At 40.2% G+C, this 11120-nt stretch overlaps 1 protein-coding gene across 1 annotated transcript in view; it reads left to right on the top strand.

Annotated features, from left to right (window-relative positions):
* Positions 1-5652: 5652 nt before the first annotated feature.
* Positions 5653-11120, top strand: part of Cypl (peptidyl-prolyl cis-trans isomerase-like 1 Cypl) — a 61142-nt gene continuing 55674 nt past the window's right edge. Inside the window, exons 1-2 of the mRNA XM_034331871.2 lie at positions 5653-5751; positions 6095-6239. The gene's annotated coding sequence lies outside the window, so the exon portion shown is untranslated. The remainder of the gene's footprint in view (positions 5752-6094; positions 6240-11120) is intronic.

Here is an 11120-nt window from a genome sequence, read left to right as displayed (position 1 = left end):
CGATAGAGAAAAGGGGGTTGGGAGAAGGGGGGTAGTTGCAGCTCCTTGACCCTTCGCTACGTCACGTTCGGATTTTTATCGTGGAACTGGAAGCAACGTTTAATCGTTAAGGTTAGGCGATGTTAAAATCGCTCATAAAGATCGTTTAGTCACCGCTCCTTCTTTTCCTCTCGAGTGTCGTTCAATGAAAATAAGGTAATAAAACCGTTCATAATGCTCGACTAAATACTCCGACCACGGGGTAATAACTTCCGGCATTAAAATTCAACCTCACTAGGTTAAGCTGGATACTAAAAAATTCTCTGATTATTCATTTCGATGATACGAACGGTTACTTTAATTATACAACTTTCAAAGAGACAATGAAAATCTCGACGAGGATTTTATCATCCCTTGAGTTTCATGAAGTTAGGGTAGGTTTGAGAGGCAACCATTTCTTTGATTGGTTGATTCGTTCATTGCAATACGGTAATACCACCGTACTATATTTTGTATATAGCAATGTTAACAGAGCGTCACGAATACGGCTACTACTATACTCATCGTCAATTATCATTTATCTTTTCATACTCGAATAAGAACGATTGTATAAAGGTGGGTTGGTAAGTGACTCGTTTGAATACGTCTGTCCGGTGTCCGTCGAAAGCGCAATAGTTCTACTGGTCTGGCAGCGACAATGGCGTGCATTAACCTTTGTGCAGTTGTAACTGCAGTTGCGAGATAGTCGGTTGCCCTTGCAAGGGTGTGAGGAAAGGGTCGCCCCAACAGACCGTAGTTCTCTTGGCATTTACAACCATTTCGCGTAATCTCAACGAATACATTCATCGGGCCGGGGGTTGGTGTTAAGTGGACGAACCAATTATTGTGCTGTTTGATCTTCGTCCTTCGTCACGTTGATATTTCGTAATCGGATTAAAATTATTCGCTGTTGATGACTCTAATAATAACAAGCAATAACGTTAGAGAATGAAGATTTATTTATTATTTATAATATCATTATTAAGTAGATCCAACGAATGTCCACAGCCCTCAGTCGTCAACACAAAGCAGCACCCTTTGTAAACTGTAAACGCAGGGAATCGCGGGTTTGATCGAAGGGTTAGCTACCCCTCATATTTCCAGATCCTTGAGAACCAACTGTTAATCCCCCACAGTACTCGGCCCTCCAGATTGATGCCTTTTAATTTGTCCTCCGGTTAAATTAAAATCGACTTAGTCTTTTCCCTCTGCCTCGGTCCATTCCGCTTTCCGCCGTCTATATCATTTGCGCGTTCGATCAGGCAACTGATTCGCAAGCAGAAAACCCGCTTCATCTACTATGATGCACGCATCCGCTTTGATCCGTGCCTGATTTTGATTCCCCTGACAGGTGGTGCAGCCTGTCTCTTCCATTCGCGTGATGAGTCTCGTTTCACTTTATCACCCTTCATCGTCTGATACCGACCAACTATGGAGTAGCCTACTATTATGAGCGTACGCTTTTATGCCGGCTACCTTGCTTCAACGGTTACGCTGTTTTTAACGACGAACAATAACCGACGGTAGAATAAAAGGATCAAGAGGAATGCTTTCGTTTAAACGTATCGGGTATCCAGTCACAAAGGATTTCATTAAATTGGAAACATCTTTTGATACTGTCACAATTTTATAGGACCGAATTAACGTGTTTACTTGGACAGTGGACATTGTGTTATAATGTTATAATCTTGAAAATTAATTCCTTCACAATTTTCACCAAAATTGTTTCATCCTCGGTGAAATATCCCTAGCTTCCTACTATCAAAATGGATCGTTGCACAACGATCGTCCAATTCATAGAAGTATCTCTACAAAACGATCGCTATCCAGTCGGATTGTTCGATAATAGTGGCTTCCCGTAAGCTAGAAATTACAAAAGCTTCTGAAATCGTTGATGCTGTTCGCCTACGAGTGTCCTCGTTCTCTACAATAACCCTTGAGGTAACAATGTTGTTGATACAGGTGCACTTCTGAAAAACACTTTGCGGTGTTATTAGTATTGCCGGACAACCGGTTCGAAGAGATAACCCTTGTGCAACGAGAATCTCCGGAAAATGCCTATAGGAAAATAACATGGTATAGTAATATTACCCTGAAGGGGTAATGCGTTACAAAGAAATAAAAATCTTAAGTTTCCAATAAAAAATTGAATTTATCTTCATTTCTTTAAATGGCATAATTACCAATATTTCTTCTCTATTTCGATCATTTCTAACGTTGTAGGTCAATGATAACCCTCGTGGCTCTGGACGGGAAAACTGAATGACGATTTTATTTCAATGTATTCTCAACTGAAAGGAAGGGTGCAATTTGAGATTGTAAAGAATCTGAAGAGCCATCGAAGCTGAAATGGGAAAGGAGGGCAGTTCAGTGAGATGTGATGATAAAAAAGAGAGTAAATGGAGGAGATGGAGTTGGGAAACGCAGCGAGAAAACAGCACTCGTACTTAAGCTAATAATGAAGCTTGAAATAAGTTGGAAGTGTAACAGCTTTCTTGAAAATTAGCTTCACTTAAATTCTTTGTACGACTGCTGGGCCTTGCCTTTCCCAGTGAAAGCAAACGGGAGAGAGGAAAAGGTTCAGAGTAAACCATAAGCAACTTTTATGTGTGCACACTTCCTTATAAGTCGCTAATGAGTTGGCGTCAAGACTGCTAATTGCTGGAAACGCGAGAAAATGTTGCTCAAAGAATCTTCCCCTCATTTCAAATACTCCTTCAGCAGAGACTCTTTGACTTCTCCTTCAAATGCGTACTCTTCATGAATAACTTTTGTTAATATACAACCGCCATACTTGATAACCGTGATGGGCAGATCGAGTGCACAATTGCCCATCGTTACTTCATAAAACACCGGCTATAAATACATCACTGAAAATAATTAAATGCCATGAAAAATAACAATCGCCCAACTGACACCCACGAATTTTGGGAAAGCTGATTGCAACTTGTGCGAAGACAAATACAAAATTAGTCGGCAATCAAGCTTGGACGGTGGCGTAATTGAAAGGGCAAACTTTTAATCGTCCGATCGGGAGGACTGTCTCGTGTTTCATTGAAATTAGTCCAAGTTAAAGGGGAGTCGACGATCTAGTGTCGGGCAGGTGAAGCAGCTCGGCGAAGACTGGTCGCTAATTATCTCCGAATTAACGGCACATTAGTCTTGCGTCCCCATTACGGCGTAGTTTCGGACAGCAGCCCGAAGCTCGGATTAACGTGAATGCAGGATTACCGGGGACAGAAATTAAACAGTTTCCACTCTAACCTGCTTTCCTATCGAATCGCCGTAACGATCATTGATTAACTGAATCCCCGATAGAACCAATCGTTGCTTCATTATAAACACCGGCTAATTAAGAGAATTCTGTTGAATCTTCCGAATGCTCAAGAAGTTGATTCGTCTTGGATTAATTAAAATAATTAAGAAAAAGAAGGCGGATGGTTGTAGGGACAAACAATAACGAAAGTAATATTTCGTCAGCGACGACTAAAACCGTTATCCCGTGTACGCATATTATATGTATATATATATATATGCACACTTAAACGAGTGTTAAGCCGGCTGGCAGACGTTACAAGGGCTACTTTACCCTCGTCCTGATGAAATTCTCCGGCTGGAAATTATTTCCAAGCTTGAAGGCGAATTAACGAAGCACCTCGCCATTGAAAGTACCGTCGAGAGGGTTCCTACCAGCAACTAGTACCCGAGACCAGACAAGATTTTTCTTATCGACGAACTAAGCGTTAAATGCGTTCTCCTTACTGTCTCTGAGGAGATACTTCTTCGTTTCGTATCAAAAATATCATTCTGTACACGTCGTGTAACTCGACTACTCTTCTTAACTTCTTATATTTTCTATAGAAAATTTTGTAATAAAAATACAAGTATTGATATAGTAATAGTAATAATAGTATTACTATAGCAATAGTAATGAAAATGGCCGTATTCCTATAACTGTTACATAAATATTTCTAATTATACTCAGAAATTATTCATTCCGTTAAATAATACTAAAACTTAACCCGAATCGGTGCAAACGTTTCACTTGAAGAATAAACGAAACGTTCGTAAACTAGGTATCTGTTTTTAAATAGGGAGAAATATGTGATGTAAAAAGCAGGCTTGACCTACTGACACCCGCAACACATAACGAACGACGAGGCAGATGTGTCAGGCGAAACGAATCCGTATCTTTCTTTTTTCCTTTGTTTTAGCGGTACTTAATGAAGGCGTGAAACGCGAGCGATAAAAATTCAAATGGCAAAGCCTAATGAGTTTCGTGAGCTTTCTGGTGCGCAAGACAAACAGCCGGATTCGAAACAATCACGCGTCCCCGTGACAGGAAGCTATACTCGCGGATTTCAAAAGATCCTTTCAGAGAACCGAGCCCAACGCCTGGCAAATGTCAATGAATCGTTTCCCAAATGACGTCAGGCCTTAATGTTTCTGGCACACGAGGGAAATTAAAAAAAGAAGAAAAAAAGAAAAAGAATTCAGTTCAGAAACAAGGAACGTCCTATATTATTTGTTAAATTTCGAGGCATCCAAGCTGTTATCTGATTTATCGCTGAAAATTGTTGTTCGTTGAATTTAGATAAATATTATCCAGCGATAAGAGGGCAATTACACACGTGTAACAAACGAAAACAAATATTCAGTGACGTGTTCACTATTTATCATGACTGTTGCAGCTTTCAGAGGTGGGCAATTCGGCTATTTTTGTTCAACAACAGCCCGAAGGGAACGCTTTGAACTTTGGCGCGTTCATAATTTTCGCGGTCGCGCGTTAACCGAGTGAAGAGCAATGCGCGCGTCGACCGGAAATGTGTTAGATCCAGGGGACATTCGTTCGCCCAACCCTCGAATTTCCAAAAACACAAACAACCCCTTTATCATTTACCCGAATCATTTGAAAAAGATTACATTTTATTTCGAAAGAAATTTTTTTAATTTTCCTCTATGGTACGTTATAAAAATCAAGTTAACGGAAGAACGGTCGAAACTTTTACCAGCAACGAGCCTCGCATCCACACTTTTAACGTGTTACACACGCGGTGTTATTTTTTTTTTTTTTTCTCTCTGCAGGAAGCGGTGCGCGTGCTCGCGTAACAAGCGTTGCTCGCGAGAAAGGGTGGAAATTAATTTTTGTCAGAACCGGCGTGTTTCTCGTGTGTCCCTTTTTGCGCCACATTTCGACGGCTGCTCTTTTGTCGTTCGTTCATTAAATAGGGTCCGGGGCATTTTTAATTTACGTTTGTACGTTGAAAGAGAAGAAAATCGGCAAACGATTCCCTTTGTGACACGGCGCAGCCCTGCCAGACCCTGTTGTCTCTCTGCCTTAGTAACGCCTTGACTACGTTTCCAGTTTCAACGAACAGAGAGAGAACAAAAGTGTATATGTTCTTTTTCAAGTCTTCTGCTAACCATACAGAAGCTTTATGTATGACTATGTTACATTTTGCTGTTTTAACTGTTGAAGTGGTTGATTTTTAAAGAATAAAGTATTAATTTTTAGCTAAAATATTTCTTATTGATATTTGAATTACAGCTCCAACTAGTCACGTGACGTCGGAGAGGCCCGATCGTCGCCTCAATCGGTCACGTGACGCCGGAGAAGCCCGATTAGTTACGTGACACCAGAGAGGCCCGATTGTCGCTACAGTCGATCGCGTGACGCCGAAACACATTCGAGGTTATCTTCTGTCAACAGCATCTTCAAAATTATAATTTTAAGTATGAAACTATTAATTTATTTTTATGTCTAAGATTTATTCATAGTGCGTGGTAATTCTCATGATAAAACATTATATAATTATTATCCGAATGATAAAGCAAAAATAAAATGTGTACGAGGTAACGAATGTTGGCTGAAAAAATTAAATTCGCATCGATTCACAGTTCTCCCAATAGTGTAATTAACATTATTACCTACCACGAATCAATGGCACACGGCCAATTACCGAATGCGTCTCATTTTAACAATACTTTCATATGTAGAAAATTTAACATCAATAAAAAAGTCTGCCACGTCGAATTACCATGACGTTTAACATCTTCGGTTACTTATATATTACAGGTGCAGCAGGTATGGGAGTCTATGGACGACGGGGGTCGAGTATTTCCAACTGGCCGAGTTCGATGGTGTCGACAGGATAACCAGTGGCCGTTGGCGATGCATTGCTCGTGGAAATCCCCTAACGAACCGCATTTACATCTGAAAGGTAGGCCAATTACTTTAGCTGCGTTTTACTTCATCGGCGTTGCAGAGCCGCGCGCCTCCATGCCCGTATGGCCGCCATTTCAACGATACCCAGCTATTTTCATCAGGTCGCGTTGATACCCGTTTTGCTTTCGTTTCAATTATTTCCTTTTCTACAGTTCCGAGCGTAGTAGACTTCTCAAGGGAAAAAAGCGATATTATAAAAGGAAGACCCAATCATTCTATAGGTTGGATTTAAGTTAGGTTGTACATGAGTCAGTCTCATTTCCAAAATTCACATATCTCAAATGAAAAATTGAAATTTATATCGTCTAAGTTTCAAATATTTTCCCCGGTATAACTTTTCCCCTAGATCGTCATTTTCCCTAGGGAAGCCTAATATGCTCGGTACTGTACATAGGAAAATAATCATTGCACCCTATATTCCTGTCATCCTGTACGTATACATACAGGCAAGGAATTTAACTTACCACAGTCAGTACTCTATCAAAGAGCAGTTGTAATAGAACTACTACATCAGTACTACGTGTGTACTAAATATAAACTACATAAGGTATACCTTTCATGGAAACAAGTCACATATTCAGATAGGGAGCATTCACCTTTGACTTTCACTACGTTATCATTCTCCCTCGTTTTCTTCGCAAGAATCCTGATGGCGGTTGCAGAAAGGTCGTTACGCAATAGCAAGGTCGGTATATCGTAGCGGAGGGTTCCACGCTCAGGTTAATTCCGGTCGTTCTAGCCGGCTTTTCTCTCCGCCCTCGGTTTTCAACCACCTAACCCACCGCAGCGAGCGTGTACGCGTACAGGGACAACCCACTTTCGCCTTCGCGGCCTTTTTCGGCCTAGCATGTAATTAAATTCTCTCGCGTCGCCAAATCGTTCGACCGTGCCCGTCTAAACGTCGTAATTAAGATCGCGTATAATGATCACAGTCAGACGGGACCAGCCGTTCGCGTTCCTCGTTTTTCTTTCAAACCTGGGAAAAAGTGTTGGCTCGAATCACATAGCAGGAATCATCGGTGATCGTTTGAACTCTGTCCGCTTCTGTGGACGGAACCAGACGAATTTCTTTTTCTTTTTTTTTTTCAACGAGTTGACTTTTCGTTAGCTACCGGATTGCAGAGCTAACCAATTTAACATTTAGTTGCGACAAACACAACTTCACTTTGAACTCTTTTATTCTTGCCACCATCGAATTCTGAAATTATCTTCGGCTCATCTGAACTCGTTACAAAGTAAATTAGGCGAGTCTTTCATTCAATTCGGACCGTTGATGAAAATTTATCAATAGTGCTTACGGATCTCACGGCTACTATGTTACGTTCCCTTCCCTCTATTGATACTGTTTCACGGGTGATCAGAGATTGGCGGCAATCGATTAGCAATTACGAGCAGATAATTACCGTGCTGGTCTATACGGGATCGTGTTCGTGACGAGACCCTCCTAGGTGTGTTCCAAATCTCGGCATACAACATCCCGATAACGTTCCTAACTAATCGATATAACGTATTTTCTCTATGTCAATAATCGATCTACCGTTGACATACTGGGGCAAAAATCATTAAAACACGACAAAAATCTGAGAATCTCAATAGATACTTATTAGAAAATGAAAATGATTTATCAAAGTGTTCAATATGGAATCATAGTACGTCTTGGATCACCTATATTCTCCGATTTTCGATTATTTTAAACTTTCATTCATTTTATATCAGAAAGATTGATTTATTTTTCACATGACAGTGAAACGGGGTGTTTTATGAACCGGACGGAAATAACGCAATATTTCAAAATGATTATTAAATACATGTTCACGTTTTGTGGACAGCCGATTGGTATTATAGAAGTCAAACCATGGATTAATAGCGTTTACCCATCAACGTTAGTTACGGTTAGTACGTTTCAACGTAGTACCTTGAAATTAGGCACGTACGATAATTAGACGGGGTGTAGTACAATATTACGCTATTGGCTACTCTAGATATCTCATCGTGATGCGACGGATAATTCGTATCGTCAATAATACTCGTGTGTACGTCCCTGTGATACTGGTAATCGATATACAGTCGATCATCGATTAGTCTGTAAATTATCCTTCGCTCAAAGCAAGGATAAATGAATTTTTTACTAAAATGAAATGTTCAACATTGTTCTGTTAACGTGTTGATGGCCATTTAAATGGCATCTACTCTAATCACAATTAAAAAGCCATCTTTGCACTATACTGTACAATCCATAAGACGAAATTTACTCCTTTGGGCCAAGTTTATATTGGACTAGTAACTGGGCCCAATTACATTGGGACTTGCCCAATGTAAAGTCACCCTTACGATCATCAGTGAATTAAACTTTTGCCAGCTACTGTACTCTATAACAGAGACGGTAGTGTTGCCTTTTAAACGAATAGAAGGTCTGGTTAACGTTTAACACGGGCGAGAAACCACCGCAGCACCGATTCCCCGTCGACAAAATACCTGTTAACCGGTGTCTACGCGTGTAGTCGCTTGTTTTAATTTCATCATAAAGAACCGACTCGTTTAAACGATGTATGCTAACACCTGCACCAGCCACCATCGGCCGACCATCCCCACCGTTTTAACCCCTCTAACGCTTACGAATACGAACAGACCGGATTACTGTATTACGAATACGGTGCATTGGAAGAATAGCGTGGGAGAGAGGAAAAAAGAAAATGAAGAGGGGAAGGACGAATGGAAACGTATTGCTGGTAGGAAATGAATTTTTACGATATTTACTTTAAAACTTTTTCCGAGGATGGTCGTTACCGACTTCCGCGCCGCGTTTTTCCATCAACGAACCAAGATTCCGGCTCGCCTTTGCGAATATCCGAATTCGCCAACGGCCTCAGGGACAAATCGTTTCCGACCGATTGAGCCGGCCGTCTAGACGAAATCATTCGTATCGTGCCTACGTAGACCCCCAAACCAAAGAATCGTCACCGTCCACCAGCCGTTTGAAACAAACGGCAGGAAGTTAACGTCTCGACGATTTAGAGAGGTTAAAATACCTTCCATTTTGTTTTCACCCCTAACTCAACTACTCACTACTATACCTCTCTGAATAATTTATTTATCTGTAAAAATATTGCGATCTTTGAAATATTGAAGTTTGTAAAAAAGTGTTTATTACTACAAATTATTCTCCATTGGTTAAATTAATAAATATCTCTTAAATTTGTAAGAGAATATTTTTCTTATGTTTTGTAAATAATTCTAATTAACTATTATTCTTTTTTCTGGAAATGATAACAAACGATAGAGTTCAAAAAATACTTTTACTGGTTGAAACTTTTTCGATTCGCCATTGGCAATGTAAACTCGCCTGAGCTGTGCATTATGCATGTCGACAGATAGAGCGAGTAGAACGGTTCCACACACTCGCATACACAGGTACCCATACATATGTCTACATTCAAGTGTGTTCCGGCTTCAAGCCGAGCTCGGAATTCGGATAATCACGTTACAGTGAACGAGTTGTAAAATTCATGCCTCGTAAATACGAAATCGCTATTGACGACGGCCAGATACCGAGTTCTTTCTCATGGATTTAACAAAAAGGGTAAAATGGATTTATTTACGTTTTACATATCGCTTAAGTAAAAACGTTTCCGATCGATCCGATGAAATTGCAAATAATATCGACAAACGGAACCATGGCTCGAAAATATTGGACCTAGCATTATTTACAAATAGCACGTGATCCACTTATACAGAAAGAGAATATAAATCTTATTTAAAATTTCTTTATTAATCGTTATATTATTAGCGAACAATTTATATTTGAATTTTTTCATTGGTATACATGATCGATGTGGAGTAGCTTCGCAAAGAGAAATAAGGATTTTACGAGTTCCATTACAGGCTGGCTCGCTTCTTAAGGAAGAAGTTTTTATAGATTCTAAAATGGCAGAACATCTCTACAAGATTCCAAGAACTCCTTCACCGTTTCGTTCTTACGACGATAATACTTTAGGCAACTTAAGTAGGATCTCTCACAGGAAACTTAGCTACTTCTGCAAGTCTTACGTTTTTCCTCGAGTATCGGTAATAACGCATTAAAAATGAATATTTATCGAAGCTTTAAACATATAAAAATACCCGAAAGAAAATTGAAACGTATAAAAAATAACAAAAATTTTATAAACCTTGTACCAAATGTGATTTTAATGAATAAAAAGGATGGAATGTCTGTTAGAATTTGTTAGACAGTAGCGGTGTCCGTTGTCGGGTCAGAAGGACCGGAATGGAATTCATCGTCTTATCCCTTCTTTTCTTCATCCGGTCTGACTTGGCGGCGAAACGAAGGAGCGAGTCGAAAGTCAATAATCTGGAGTAATCCGTCTTTCAGGCAGAAGCTATTTTCATTGTACTCGAGAGATCCGTAGCGAGTCACGGTCGACGTGCGTTAATCAACTAAAAGCTGGTAGTCTGAGTTTACACACCGCGTCTCAATAGTCACTATCGTCTCTGCCTCCTCTCATACCGATAGCATGCTTTCCCTCTAACGTTTCTCGGCCAAGATGCAGATACGCAAAGGTGCACCATCAAATTGACACAGTAATCATGCGACATTAGCTGATTACGTGTCCACCGTACCAATAATCATTGTGTACATGCACCATAGAGAAAGAGTTCAGTATAGTAAAACAAAGGGTAAAGTATTTCCGAGTCGGGTGTAGAGAATCTGAAAGCGATTTCCCTAGACTACCTTTCGACCTATCCAGATCAATTGGTAAGCAAACGTGTAAATTCACGGCCGCTACAGTGGCTAGGATAGCAGAGGGTCAGTGATACGTTCTCAAACGAATGCCGTTGTAGAAAGAGACGATCTATATCGAGATGGAAATGCGACAGT

This window comes from Osmia lignaria, chromosome 6 (genome assembly GCF_051020975.1).
Source record: "Osmia lignaria lignaria isolate PbOS001 chromosome 6, iyOsmLign1, whole genome shotgun sequence".
In the NCBI taxonomy this organism is placed as follows: Eukaryota; Metazoa; Arthropoda; class Insecta; order Hymenoptera; family Megachilidae; genus Osmia; species Osmia lignaria.
This window is presented reverse-complemented; position numbering and strand designations above follow the sequence as displayed.